Source organism: Nyctereutes procyonoides, unplaced genomic scaffold, assembly GCF_905146905.1.
Source record: "Nyctereutes procyonoides isolate TBG_1078 unplaced genomic scaffold, NYPRO_anot_genome, whole genome shotgun sequence".
Taxonomy (NCBI): Eukaryota; Metazoa; Chordata; class Mammalia; order Carnivora; family Canidae; genus Nyctereutes; species Nyctereutes procyonoides.
Genome location: NW_026575046.1, coordinates 18,939,441 through 18,955,490, shown reverse-complemented (window position 1 = coordinate 18,955,490; position 16,050 = coordinate 18,939,441).

The following is a 16,050-nucleotide window of genomic DNA, read 5'->3' as shown; positions in this document are numbered from 1 at the left end:
TTTATTATTCTAGGTTTTTCTATATAACTGATCAAAACTATTACTCATCACTACGAAATCCCAACCTCATTCCAATCGAATATTTATAGGTATAGTTGCATAAGATTCTTTGTACTAATTCCAGGATTTCAAGATTTTTGAAAGCACATGAAATTATACTTATCTCAAGGAAATAGTGCAAGGGATCAAGATCATGGCCTCTGGAGTAAGACAGCACATAGCACTCAGGCTTTTGATCTTGAGAAAATTTCTTAACCATCTTAACCATTAGATTGTTTCTTAACCATCAGTATTATCTTCCTTTAAAATAGGCAAAAATACTAGACCCAGGACATCTGGGTGGCTCGGTGGTTAAGCATCTGCCTTTGGCTAAGGGTGTGATCCTGGAGTCCCACGTTGGGCTCCCCACATGGAGCCTGCTTCTCCCTCTGCCTGTGTCTCTGCCTCTCTCTCTCTGTCTCTCATTAATAAATAAAAAAATAAACTCTTAAATAAATAAATAAATAAATAAATAAATAAAATCTTTAAAAAAAATAGTAGACCCTATCTTATGGGGTTATTACAAGGTTCAAATTAGTTAATGTTAATAAAATAATGCCTGCTATATGGCAAACGCTGTATAATTACTTAATAATTAAATAAACTTGTAGTAAATTATCAGTTATTTTTCTTCTTGAATTCAAGGGCTCAAAATAGAACAAGTCATCACTATGTTCTTCCTCACCCAAATTCTGATTACTGAACTATTTTTTTTTTTTTTTTTTTTTAGGATTTTGTTTGAGAAGGAGAGAGAGAGAGCAAGAGAAAGAGGAGGGGTAGAGAGAGACAAGAGAGAATCTCACTCAAGCAGACTCCACGCTGAGAATGGAGTCTGATGTGGGGCTTCATCCCACAACCTTGAGATCATGACCTGAGCCGAAATCAAGAGTTGGACACTTAACTGACTGATCCACTGAGGCACACTTGATTACTGAACTCTTAAGGAAGCCATTAAAAAAATCTATTAAAGTTATTATACTGGCTAATATGGACTTTCCTATTTTTTAAAGTGCCATATTCTTACACTTGAATGATTTCCATGATTTAAAGAATCATTGTGTGAATGTGCTAATAAAAAATCATTTAATTCTATAATATTGGAGTATAACTTTATTATTAGAACAAATGAACTAAAAAATCTAAAAGAAATTTTACTTTAAAAATTTATTATGCTTTCCCAAGAGATGGGTTAATTAGGGGAGAACTTGGTGGCCCTGGGTGTGAAAGATAGAAATGAGAATATTGTAAAAGAATTAGAATTAGGGGCACCTGGGTGACTCAGTCAGTTAAGCATCTGCCTTTGGGTCTGCCATAGACTCAGGTCAGGATCCTAGAGTCCTGAGATGCCTGTGTTGTTGGGCTCCTTTCTCAGCAGGGAGCCTGCTTCTTCGTCTCCTTCTGACATCTGCCCTCCTCCCTTGTTTGTGCTCTCTCTCTCTCTAATCCTAAAAAAAAAAAAAAAAAAAAGAATTTAAAAAGAGAAAAAACGATTGTGCTGCATTTTATTTTCCCTCTAGTTCCAGTCTCATCTTTCTCTTTAGTGGCTTTTATTCCCATCTGGTTTTTAATAATAAAAACATGAAACACTGTCTATAAACCTGTAAGCAAACCATACTTACTAATGGGTTTGATTTTTTTCAATTTTTTCTCTTCTTGCCTTTGTCTCTCTTTTCTGCTTATTGATGTGTTTTTGGAGTAGTATTGTTGGGGTCTAGAGCTGATGACCCAGAAAGAATTCTTAGGACATCTTTGGTGCAAAAAAGTGGTTTTATTAAAGCAGGAGGACAGGACCCCTGGGCAGAAAGAGCTGTGACTTTGGGATAGTAAAGAGCAATAGATTATATATTTTGGGGTTGGGGGAAGTAAAGATAAGGGAAATTCCAAAAGAATTTTAATATGCTAAAAAAGACTCACAGACTAACTGAGGCTGGGCCATTGTCAAACTAAGGTAGTTTTTTCACCTAGCAAGGCATTAACATGAAGACAGTTGGGAGTTTCCTGGAGGAATGACTCTGCCTGCCTCAATTATTTGTCAATGGGTGCCAGTTATAAGGACAGTTAATTTTATTTACATTTTCTTCTGCCTCTGTTTCCCATCATTATTACTTCTTCATTTAAACTTTAGTCCCAAATGCACTAAAACTTAAAGTTTTGGGGTTTTTTTTCTTGCATATAGAAGGTGTGTGTGTTCATGTGTGTCTGTACTTGTATTGTTTAAAGGATGTCTCAAAACACAATTAGAATCAGAAGGTGAAAGAAAACTTTCACATAGAACGCAGTGAATTAGCTGATTAGCACTAAAGAAAGCACTAAAAATAGAAGCAGTTCACAGGTGAAAACTAGCAAATTCTAATTCCTCTAAGAGGAAAAAAGCTCTCCTGATGTCTAAATATTTTAGTTCATGGAAAAAAAAACCCTCAACCACCTGTATCCTGAGTGCTAAATGGCCATTTTAATACTCCACTTCTTAATTCAAATTATCACAATTCTGCTGAAAAAAAAAAAAACAGTTCATCTTTTTTGCATCAGTTATTTAAGCAATCTATTTCCTTCTTCAATTACTAAAAGGAATCAAGGTTGGAAATGGCACTTGTGTTAGTTCTTTAATGTTTCTCTGGGTCTTAGTGGCTTCAGTTTTGTAAGTGATTTCCAGACCCTCATCTGTTCCTGCCCAAATAGGTGATTTTAGACTCACTAAATTGCTGTCACATTTGCTATGCAAAGAGTTTAAAACCATAATCTTGAGAAAAACATATTTTATGCATATTGGCCTTCAACAAAAGTAATTAAACCAGAAGCACATTTTTGGTGGTAATAATGCCAGCCCAACAAATTAAATAGGCATTAATTTAGCATTAAATTTAATGCTCTTTTAAAATAATGGTTTGACAGCTATTTGGGTTCAACTTTTTTAAAAGTCTGAAAGTCTTAAACATGTAATATAGAAAAACTGGAATCATCTGATAGGCACTGTAAAGAACAGAGCACTGGGTATGGCATCAGAGATCCAGGTCCTCCTTCCCCATAAATCTTGGCTCTGTCAATTGAGGTCAAAGATAATCCATTTATCCCTCCACCAACAAGGGTCAAAAGCAAGGCATACTTAAAACTAGGGCATGCTTTCCTCAGAGTATAGCACTGTATACATGGAGCAGGGCTCCATATCCTTGGCTCCTCATAAACAGTTTTTTGTTTTTTGTAGGGTTTTTTTGGCTATTTCCCCGTCATTTTCACTGTATCCATGAAAGCAAATACAAACAAAAGAACACAAAACCCACTAATCAAAAATTCAGTTTGAATCTCTTGTCATCATATTGAATTCCTTTCAGTCCTATAATCTTGTCCTTCATGCCATTTTAGCCATTCCCTCCACTGGTCATCTTCTAAGCATTGTCATGACCAATAAGTGCAACACATTATAATTTCAATTTTGAGAACTACCTCCTAAATTTTCAACTTAGGACCTCAAACTGTCAACCCCTTCACATGCTTCATTGATATTATCACTCTTTCAATATTCTTCATCCACTTGATACACTCTTGCTTTCCTTAGCAAGCTTAAGTTCCAAGGTCAGTCATTATAGTCAGTCTCTTGCATATACTTTTGACTCCAGGCTAACTCTTTTCCTTTGCTTTGCCTGGCAAAACCACAACCCTGGTCCAATCTAACTCTCAGCCTCCTTTGTGCCAGCCCCTGTGCAGCTCAACCTTGTGGACAAATACACAACCGTGATAAGCTCATTCCGCTTCATTTTCATGAGCATGAAACTCATAGTGGGCCCTTAATATTTTCAGAAAATAATTTCAGTGTCCTCTGATCTCTTTCATTTTTTTAATTATTTTTATTTTTTTTAATTTTTTTTCTCTGATCTCTTTCAGTGTCTTATTCTCTTCAAGGATTATTTCATATCTTCTAATTTCTCTAGAAATTCCCAAAACCTCATCCCCTATTCTTACTCTCAGCTGATGATCTTACTTCTTATCTAACTGAGAAAATTGAAGCAAATTATATCCACTGTCTATCTGCTGCCTCTTCCCACAGGTTCAGCTTTCCCATTGGTAAACTATCCCTAAGCCTACCTAAAGCCACTTCTCATTGTCTCCATTGTTGCCATCATCATTTTTCTGAGTCATCATCATAATATGTATTCTAGCATGACCTCCCCAATCTCCCTGCTTTACTCTTGCCTGCCACACTTATCCAGTCTCACTACAAAGTGATACTTTCAATACGTAAGTCAGATAATGAAACTCTACTCTTTAAATCCTTTCAATGGCTCCTATTCTACTCAGATTAAAACCAATTACAAGAATCTACAGACCACTGTATATTCTCTGAGCCCCTATTACCAGTCACCCCATTATCTGTCTCCTTTGCTCACTCCTCTTCAGCTACCTTTTCCTTCTTTTTGCTTCTGGAATACAAGAGGAACACTCCAACATTAGGATTTTCTATGTGCTTTGCCCTCTGTCCAGACTAACTTTCCTTCATATATGTTCATGTTTCACTGTCCTACCCTCTTCAACTATTTTGGAAATGTCCTCTTCTTAATGAAATCTTCCTTGACCATGTTATTCAAATGACATTTCCACGCCCCTCAACATTTTTCATATTCTTAACTTGTTCTAGATTTATAGCATTCATTGAATTCTAACTATTTATTTGATGTACCATGTTCTTTGCTTATTTATGCTTTGTGCCCACCAGAGTATAAGTTCCATAGGGAAGATGTCACTGGTTTTCTTTAGAGATGGATTTCAACTGATAACTGTATTGTGCTAACACACAGACCTGTTGTGATATCTGCTGACAGAGTAGACACTCAGGTATGTTGGATAAATGATGGCTATTCATAAAGATTTGATACCGATGCTTATGAAAGAATTTCAATATCAAATTTCTAGATGTGTATACTTGATGGAAATATTTAGAAGCATTTAAATTAGCCATCTAAGATGGAAAATATAAATTATATGCAATATTTCATGTACACACATACTTATAAACACAATAACAAAAAAAATTAGTGGAGAACTTCTTTCATTTCCACATTCTAATAGACCATTACACCTGAGACAGAAGACAGCACTTTCACATAAGTCCTCTGAATAGTATGTTGTTCTTTAACTAAATTGTTCTTCTGTGGAATTTGCCATAAGGACACTTACACTGGAGAGGTAAAACAACTTATATAACTTTGTATCTATTACACTGTCCTTTTGGGTGGCAGGTATAGGTAAGATATACCAATATATCATAACATGATAAATCTCATGCTGAAAAAGTGCAGTTGTAAAATAATAGCTTTAAATAAAAGTCACTAGTCTCTTATTTTAGTCTCTTGGTACATGTGTAACATTAAAATTATAAATTAGAATTTATATGATAACACTGTAGAAAGGAGTTTGTAGAAAAATATCAAGTCTCATAAAAATTAGAAAGGAGTTTGGAGAAAAATATCAACTCATAAAAATTAGAACTTCTTAATCTCTCCCTAATGAATAGGTTGGGCAATGTGACAAAGAATAAAAATTCAATCCCAAAAATGCTATTTTGAAATCATATTTGGCCTACATTTTGATATTTGTAGGAATGCTGCATATCTTTTTCCCTATAATTATGTGGTTGGGCTAGATCTTAAAGTTAAGTAAAATATTTAAAGTTGACGTACTAATGGAGAAAGATGCTCCAGGAAAAAAAAAAGTGTGCAATAAGAAAACATGCTTTTCTACCTTCAGAAAATTTGACTAAAGATTTGGGAACACAGATCTTACTACAATGGTAAAAGTTTCAGAAATTCTACTCAAACTGAAGTAGAATTTTTAAAGGAATTGAATTCTTTTTAACTCTACTACTTGACTCAATTTACAACCATGAACTCCAGAACCATGCCTAGGACCTGAGCCAGAGTCTAAGCTTTCTTCTCTGTTTTAAGCAAACCAACCAGCCCAGCCCTGAGTGTTGGCACTAGAACAAAGTAGAAGATAAACTGATTTTAAATAATGGTGCTTTATTGAAGTCTCAAACTGTCCTTGGACACTTTAGTACAGTTTATAATTATAGAAGTTCATGAGGTCCAAGCACCACTAGACTCAAAGAAATCCAAACATAATGATTGCACCACAGCATCATTGGCAGGTTCCAAGAGAGGCGGGTCCATCTTTTAATCACTGGGCCCCTGCCTGGGATTCTGGCCCCACCCTTCAGGCATAAGCCATAGCCAGCCCAGAACAGGAAAAGGCCAAAGTTCACAGCTGAAATTCTCACCTCTCTCCACATGTTCTTTAATCAAGGAAGAGAGATAAAGAGTAAGGCAGAAAGTTGAAAGGAAGAGACAGGACACAATAGAATGGGGAAAAAGTGAAGAAACAATAACTGTGTATTATCTGCAGAGAACTAAGTTAAAATTTTCCAGAAAGAACCAGCATGCCTGAAAGAACTAGCAAGCCACTTCATCCATCACATGCTTCCTAAGGCAGCTATTTGAACGTAATGGAAAGTGGGTAATCATATGAATATACACATCTATTTGTCAAGTATTTGTGTATGAAACACTTAACTACCTTTCAAGGCACCTCCCTGATCTCTGGTTGATCTTATGAAGTACACCAGGATTTGGAAAGGAGAGTCATAAACAATAATGCAAAAATAAAAAGTGACAAAGACTTACAAGTTGGGATTGTATGTGGGTGCAGTAAAAGGGTCAAAGTCAAATATTCAAAATTTTCCTCAAGTTTGAGGCATTTGGAAAAAATTGAAATTTAGTTAAGAGTTGTTTCTCTGAATCGATGCTTTTTTTTGGACATTAAGGAATATCTTACTTGTGTTCTTTTCTGTATCAAATATGATTTGTTTTCCTTTTTTTAATAGATTGAGTATTAACCCTCAAATTATAGATTATACCACTGAGATAATAAAATCTAATCATATCTTTTCTTTGGAATTTAGTAACAAAATTAAAAAAGCAAATATAAAAACCTCATGAAATCTAATTAATTCTTAGATATAGTAATACACCTGTAACTTCCTTGGATAATTAGATCAATGTAAACTGAGGTTACTCTTAAGAGGTTTATTTCCTTTCGTTTTCCTAAAGTTCAGATGCTTCGAAATAGTTACACTGCAGAGTTGGAAACAAAAAATTATTTTAGATTTGTGCTGCATAAAGCAGCCAAAGGAGCCCTTAGCAGTACTAATAATAAGAAGCAAGATTAAACTAAAACTTGAGGAACAGAAATGTGATATTATTTAAAATATTACAATGAAAAATGATTCCGATTTTTATCCAAAAAAAGTGTTCATAAAGGTCATCAATGTCATTTAAATAATGCTCAGAATAAAACATGATAAAGGAAAAAATCTTTTGTCTTAAAATATTTCCTGCTAAAGGAGAAATAATGCACCAATCATGGCTCTAGGACAGGTGGGAGGAGGGGATCAAACCATCTCTTTATTAGCTACTTTAATGTCAATTATTTTACTTCTCAAGGTCCTTGTTCTATAGTTTATAAAACAAAAAGGTTGGAAGATAATCTTTGGGATCCTTTTCCTCTTTGAGTTTCTGCTTTTTAAATTTAAGAAAGGCCTGGAAAAGGCAGGGGCAGGAGTTATCTTCCATATGGGTGTTACCTTTGAAGGGAAGTGAAGCCCAGAGAGTTGAGTTTTGTCAGTGAATATAATCCCAACCTTGTATTCAAGTCCAGATGAGCCCATTACTATGTCCCCTCTCTTTAAGTCAATATTAGTATCTTACATTTTGTTCTTCTCACAGAGATAAATAGTGAACTGATAAACAAGTCCAGGAGCTTTTAAGTTACTCTTTAACAAGGACTCCTTGTCATACTCCTCTTCCCGCATCCTTGACACCTAACCGAGTTCCTTTACTAATTTCCCATCCCGTCTTCTCTTTTACCCTGACCCTCGGCTATGAATCTGCAGTGGTCCCTGCTGTATACAGAGGTTAATTAAATCTCTATATTTTATTACAGTAGTTTTGAGTTTTATTGTCTTTGTCTTGAGCAATTTCTTCCTTGACATTTTTAGTAACTATCTAGTTACTATAACTATATAGTTTTCTTTAACGTTATTAAAGAAAGAGTAACCCAGCAAAGCTCAAGCAGAGTCAGGGTGTGTCTCTCCTTCATCTCTTCTAGAAAAGCAGAGGCACTAGGAAAAATAAGCCTAAATCTGTTCCTTTCCATGAAGAGGGAAGAAGTGGAGTAGAAGAATGAAGACTCAGGCAGAGGGAGAAGCAGGCTCCATGCAGGGAGCCTGATGTGGGACTCGATCCTGGTACCGGGGGATCATACCCTGAGCCAGGGGCAGGTGCTCAACCACTGAGCCACCCAGACATCCCAGAAATCAAGTTCTATTAACCAGTGCTTAGTGGCTGTGTGGCTTTGGACTTTCATTTCCTAACCTATAAAATGGGCACAATAATAACACCTACTTCAAAGATCATTATGGGGATTGAGATAAATGATAAACTGTTACTGTGAACATTCTAAGTTTTTAATAAGTATTAATAAAAATCACAAACCTTTTCTCAGAGTAGGCTATCACTCCAACTGACCATCAGGCCCTCATTCTAGCCCACCTTGGACTTGCAAGAACTGGGCAAGAACAAAAGAACCATGTGTGATTGTCAAAACTGAACTCTGGGTTTAGACTAGCTGTGAAAGCTGCATTTATGTTCTGACCCCCTAAAGTTGGCACTATCTCTAAGGTAGCAGACTTATCAACATATTACTACTTAGCAGTAGAGATATGATTAAATAAAATGGTAAAGAGGGGTATTCTGAATACTCTGGGATGTATCCCTACCTCCCTAGGAAAATGCTCTATCTCAGGAATAAATGAAGCATTTACAAAAATCTCTAAGCAACTAAGGAATCTGAAGCACAAAGGAAAGAAGTTAGGTATGTAGCTGGATAAACAGAGGCAAATTAGAGAAGGGGGCTAAGTTAATTTAACATGCTCCAGGTCTAAGCTTTATGTGTTTCCATGGTATTTAACCAGACTTCAAACATGGCCATTGTAGTGACAATTAGACAAATGCCATTTTGAACCCTATATATTCTTTTTTTATAAAGATTTTATTTATTTATTCATGAGAGAGAGAGAGAGTGAGAGAGAGAGAGGCAAAGACACAGGCAGAGGGAGAAGCAGGCTCCATGAAGGGAGTTCCACACAGGACTTGATCCTGGGACCCCTGGGACCCCACCATCACACCCTGGGCTGATGGTGGCACTAAACCGCTGAGCCACCTGGGTTGCCCTGAACCCTATATTCTCAGTGTCCATGTGGAAATGTTTTCTCTCCAAGATGTGATACTTGATTAAATTCTCAAGATTTTTTCCATTTTCTTTATGCCATGATAAAGTTAGAGCCACAATGTGGGAAGTGGTGGTATAAAAAGCAAAGAAATATTGATAAGGTATTTTTAAGCCCTGAAAGATTTCATAAAATATTACTCTAAATTCTATGAGCTTCTATTTTTTTTCCTCTGTCAGTGTGTGTAATCAAAAAGTCTGTATGGAAAAATCTACAGGGGTGGTTCAGTTGGTTAAGTGTCTGCCTTAGACTCAGGTCATGATTCCAGGGTCCTGGGATTGAGCCCTGCATCATGCTCCCTGCTCAGCACGTAGGAAGCCTGCTTCTCCCTCTGCCTCTGCCTTTCACTCCCCGTGCTTGTGCTCTTTCTCTATAAAATAAATAAATAAAATCTTAAAAAAAAGATAAAAAGAAAAAATGTACAACTTCTCAGATAATGATGCATCAATGTTCTTTTTTTAATAAAGAATCCTAATCATCAGTTTTTATCGAAGGCATTTATTAAAAGTCTACTATATAAAGCATTATTTTAGACAAAAAGATTCATAAGAAAGATGACCACCTTCAAGGATCTTATAACCTAATTAAAAAAAAGAAAACAGACCAGGGTGTGAGTCAGATTATTTTTGCCCTCTCCTCCTTTCCTCCAGCTTGGCACATGGTCATCCCTTTTGCCAGAGCCTGACATGCTCTCTGAGTCAAGGCCTCAACTGGAAATATGAGATCTTTAGGACAGAGAGAGGGAAGATATTCTTTTAGAATAAGACCCAGGAGCCATATAAAGAGAAGTATGAAGATTTGTTTTTCTTATATTCTCTACATACAAGAACTAAGTAGTTTACTACCTCTAATCTCAGACCTGTCATGAAGCAAGATGGAGATAACTAATTATCCCAGAAGCTGAGAAGAAGTGGCCCCTGATGGGTCAAGCAGAGAGATTCAAGTTACTTAAAAACCATGAAGAGAAAAGAGGAAAAAGAAAGAAAATCTCAAAGGTAGAGGGCTGTTAGTTAATGACCACAAAGTACTGGTCATGGAGATGGTACCGACTCCTAGCTTAAAGAATTCAATCCTGGAGAGAAGTCAGAGATATGTTGACTGGAGGAGGCATCCATCTCTCTGCATGGACTGGGACATATGAGGGAGATAAGGTCTTGAACATTTTTCTGAATTAGATATGATTGTCTAACCATAAAGTTGTTTAAAACAATCTGTACCAGGGCCTGGTGGCCCAGCCAGCTAAGAGCCCACCTCTTGATTTCAGCTCAGGTCATGATCTCAGGGTTATAAGATCATGCCCTGCACTGGGCTCTGTGCTGGATATGGAGACTGATTAGGATTCTCTCTCTTCCTCTCTCTCTCTGCTCCTCCCCATCCCTTCTCTCCCTCTCTAAAACAGAAAACAAAGATAGTCTGTAGCAAACTTCCCTTTCTCCATTAAAGGACACACCACCAATAATATAATAATAGACAAACAAAAGTATGTAGCTGATATACAGGCCATAAATGTTCACAGAAAGAAAGAGCCTGTGTGTTATGGTCAGAAATATATCATCAGGAAAAAAAAAGTAACTGAACCTTGAAAGATGAAAAAGATTTAGATAAATTGAATGGGATGAGAATAGAGGCATAGTTCATGGTAACAGTGCAAACAATGACCTAGGAATGGAAATGAAGGTGGCATATATAGGAGATAGTGAGGAAATTAGCAATACTGAATGCCAAGATTTCTTTCTATATCAACAATATCAGAAATAAGACTGAAAGGGAAGTACCATGTTCTAAAGACATGTAGATTTGGGTAGAGGACTTTATGCTTCTAAAATAATTGGTAGAAAGCCTCTGGAAATTCTTGAACCCTGGAGAGTGATGATGGAAGTTTCATTATAGAAAGATCGGTAATTATAGTTAGGACAAATTTGAGCAGGAAGACAAACATTGGAAAAGAGGCAGCAGGGAGGCTTTTATAACAATCAGGTGGGAGCAGAGAGGAATAGACCACCACAGTAGGCATTTCTAAGGAATAAGCAACCAGTGTTGGTGCTAGGTTATCTTTAAGAAAAAGCAGAAAGTTCAAAGACTTCCAAACTGGACGACTAGAAGAACAGCATTGAGCTTGCATGTTCCCAGGGCTTAACTGTGAGGTAAGGGTATCAAGTTGAAGTTCTGTCTTTTTGACTAACCAAATATAGATCATCTCAGGCAGCTTAATCTATTTGGTTAACTAAATTGAATCCACTTTCTCATCTGTAAAATGAGACAAACAGCTTAGGTGATCTCTGAAGCCTTGAAAACTTGCTGTTTTTATAACTTCTACTTTAATTGTGTCAAATTAGTGTGAATACTGAGAATTATAATGCTGAGAGGCTTAGAAAACCTATCTCTAGCCATATCTCTAGCCAATCAGTACTACTACTTTCTTTAATTTCTCGCTATACACCAGGGACCGGCTTATGATGGTATCAGTTGCAGTGACACTATAGGGAGGTTTTATATTCTAACCAAATTGTTTTGAGTATAAATATACAAACAGCCCTTTTCTTTTTTTTTAATAATATATTTATTTTTTATTGTTGTTCAATTTGCCAACATACAGAATAACACCCAGTGCTCATCCCGTCAAGTGCCCCCCTCAGTGCCCGCCACCCATTCACCCCCACCCCCCGCCCTCCTCCCCCTCCACCACCCCTAGTTCATTTCCCAAAGTTAGAAGTCTTCATGTTCTGTCTCCCTTTCTGATATTTCCTATCCATTTCTTCTCCCTTCCCCTCTATTCCTTTTCACTATTATTTATATTCCCCAAATGCATGAGACCATATAATGTTTGTCCTTCTCCGATTGACTTATTTCACTCAGCATAACAGCCCTTTTCTAACTCTTTTGATTGTTTTCTTTTTCAATTCAGGGGAATTTTATAACTTTGGTATGATCCTAAGCAAGAATGTAAAGTTCATCCCCAACTCACTGAATCCAAGGCAATGGGACTTAAAAACAGTATCACCAAAAACAATAGTAACTAACACTTGATTAAATCGGGAAGCAATTTATATACATTATATCTTTCAATATTTAGACCCACTTATGAGAGTTGCATACTAATTTTACCCTATTTATAGCTGATAAAGTTAAGAGTTAACAAAGTTATGATTTTTCTAGCCACAAAGTACTTAGTAGTGAAGTTAGAAGTATATCTTGAGGCTTTCTGATTCCCAAATTGATTTTCTGAACTTCTAGATCATATTGTGAGGCCATTAAAACACTGTGAATTCTTCCAAAGGATGAATGGGGTTACTTCACTGACTGAATGAAACTCAGGAAATACAGACATGAAAGAGTTGTTACATACTGGATTAACATCCATTCACCTCCCCCACTGGGCTGGGTTGATAGAAAATAAGATTATTTGGGGGCTCACATTTGAGAGTGGAAAGTAAAGAAAGAAATCAGAGCCCTTACTCTCTACCCTTTCCCTTATAACAGGAGAAAACAGAAAAAGGAAGATTTGGTCTTGACTCACCTCTGTAACAGAGAAATGTAACATTTCTTGCACCTTTTTCTTCGGTGCTTAGAATATTAGGCATGGAGATGTAATTCACTGGGACATACTTGAAATCTGAATGCATTCACTTTGAGAATCAAACAGAATTTGCAGGAAAAGCTGTCAGAAAAACTCTTCTAACTAAATATGCCATTGCAACTTAGGTAATTACCGAAATATTTGTTTACACGTTATAAAGAATTTAAAGAGTTGCTCAGGCTATGGTATCAGTTTTGGACTAGTAGTAATAGGACAGAAAGAAAAAGTCAATACATTCTTCATTAGCAGCTTCTGTGTCATATAGATTCCTCATAATTAGGTATCATGTGTCTTTCTTTTAAGGCGTAAAGTATTGATAGAATATTGTGTGCAAAGGGTATGCTAAAGCTACAGGTTTCCAGTGAAAGAGAAAAAAATTAGCAGGCTGAGACAGAAAATTTGTTTAAAATATAATAGAAAAGAAATCATGTTACTGAGAAAGAATTAGGACAGAATACTTGTATGTCAGCCCATCTTAGATTGTCATTTTTCTTCATCATGTATCTTTTGAAGTGTTTGTCTATTTCCAGTCAGGTTTAGAATACATGGACTAAGCATATATAATAAGCATGTGAGATATTCAGCCAGAGGTTTCCTTAGCAGCTTGTGGCTGAGAATGCAAAACTGAAGGAGGCGTCAACCCATTCATTTGTTATGCAATTTCCTGAAAGTGTATTGTACACTTGCCATGGTGTCAAGTGCAGGCCATCCAAAAGTCGTGCACAACCATACATTGCTCTTGTAGAGCTTGCAATCTAGTGGCTAAGAAATACATGAAATAAGAAAGCACACAGAACATTAACTAATTGTGTAGTACAATAAGTGCTTAGAGGATAAAAAACAAGGAGTGATCCAAGACACCAACAATGGAAGCTACATTAAATGGTCAGAGAAGACTTCACTGAATAATATATGAAGACAAGAAGGTAGAACAGCAAGGAGAGAGAGCTACAGCACTCTGGGCAGGGGATAAATAAACAAGTATAAAGAGTCCTGAGGAGAGAAAGTGCTGGAAGGTCAGTGTGGCTAAAGAGACTACAAGGAGCTAGACGAGGGATGAAGGTGGAAAGGAAGCCAAGACCAGGTCATGCAGGGTTTTACAGACCACAGTCAGAATCCTGAATGAACTGAATGCAAGAGAATAAAAAAACTGAATTTATATTTTGGAAAGATCTTTCAATTTGCTCTATGAAAAATGCACTAAACAGGAGCATGGTTGGAAGGGAAATGTTTACAATGCTTTTGTAAAAGTCTAGCAAAGCAAAGGGGTTAATGAGAGAACAATAGAAGAAAAATGAAAATTGATCTGAGATAGACTTGGTCAGGCTTGTCATTGTGTTTCATATAGGAGGTGAGAAAAACAGTAGGTTTAAGAAGTTTCAGTAAAAACAGAGGAGATCAGAACAACTCTGTCATGTTCTCTATCTTGATGGTAGTTTGGGTTACATGGCATATGCATAGCAAAAGTACTCTTATGACTTATACATTCTTACATTAAAAGAAAAAACTGTAAACAGATATTGAGCACTAGTTAATTATGTATGCTGAATATTTAGGGAAAGTGTACTGATGTCTGCAATTTGCTTTGAATACTTCATAAAATAAGATGGATTGATAGAAAGACAGGATAAATAGATATAGTGCATAATAAAATAAGCAAAGTAAATATCAATAATATTGATAGTCAAATAGTTGGTGATTATGGACCTTTGGAGAAGTGTCTGGAAATATGTATCAAAAGCATTAAAAATGTAGACTTCTTTGACTATAAGTCTAATTCTAGAAACATGTATTGTGAAACAATCAGAAATGCACACAAAGATTTATTATGTAATGTTAAAAAGATGGTAAAAAATAAAGATTGATAAATAAGGACATGGATTCAATATATTGTATCTATATATGATTAAATTCTATATTCTCAGTATCATGGGAGAAAATTTAAGCAACTGTGAAAAAATTCATAATAAATATCCTAGTGAAAAAAGTAAGTTTGTAATACATGATCCATATTTTTAAATAGTATTTGAAATGTTAGATAGTTTGCCAGAATGTTAACAATTACATTATTTTTATCTTTATACTTTCTCTGTTCTCCACATTTTCTACAATATTGAATGTATGTTCACTTTCTTAATAAAAACAAAAATGTATTTTTAAAAGAATTTTACCATATTTTACCTTAAATACCAAGATGAGCAATATTTATCTATTAAAGTAAAATAAGACTAAAATGTAAAGATTGATTATGGCTTAGAATTTTATGTAATCAGAATATTATATGGGAACTTTCTTAATTTTTGGCTACATCCAATTCTTAATTATATGTAGTATGGGGAAGCAAACAGTCTCCATGAGGTTTAAGAAATGGCCAAAGGGAGTTGGTGCCAGAAAAAGAAGCCAAGAAGATTGTTGGCTGACATTTAAAATCTCAAAGCAGACAGGAAAATCACTATTTGCGTAGGACAAACTTTGATGTGTCTGGAGAAAATTGTATTTTGTTTTGTGATGTTGTTGGGTTTTTGTGTTTTTGTTTCCTTTCATTTGGTTTTGGTTTCTTTGTTTAAGGTAATGGAAGTGCTATGACCTACTGACCTTCTTATACCATTAAGTTAACCTTTGACTAAAAAATGGTGGATTCTTTCCCTGGGACTAACATAGCCCTTCTAAATATCAGGCTTTCTGGGCAGGAACCTCAAAAGTCTCTCATGATAGTCTTTAGTATAAGTGGTGAAAAATACAATTTAGATGAGTTTTGCTAGACCACTGGACTACTTTCTGGTTAGTGAACCACCCTCCACCCACTCTCCAGAACATCCCCAAACCATATTTTTAAATATGGTTTTAAAATTATCTATTGACATAGATAGTCAATAGATAGATTGTCTGGCTAGTTCTCAAGTTTAGTTATGTTTAGTCTTATTTGATGCTATTTGATGTCTTAATAGATAATTTTAATTAATATCAAAATAAGTTATATTTTTAAAAGAAAAGAGTGATTGGCAATGTATTTAATAATAGAATGAGGGGTGCTTGGATGGTTCGGTCAGTTAAGCATTCAACTCTTGATTTTGGCTCAGGTCATGATTTTAGGGTTGTG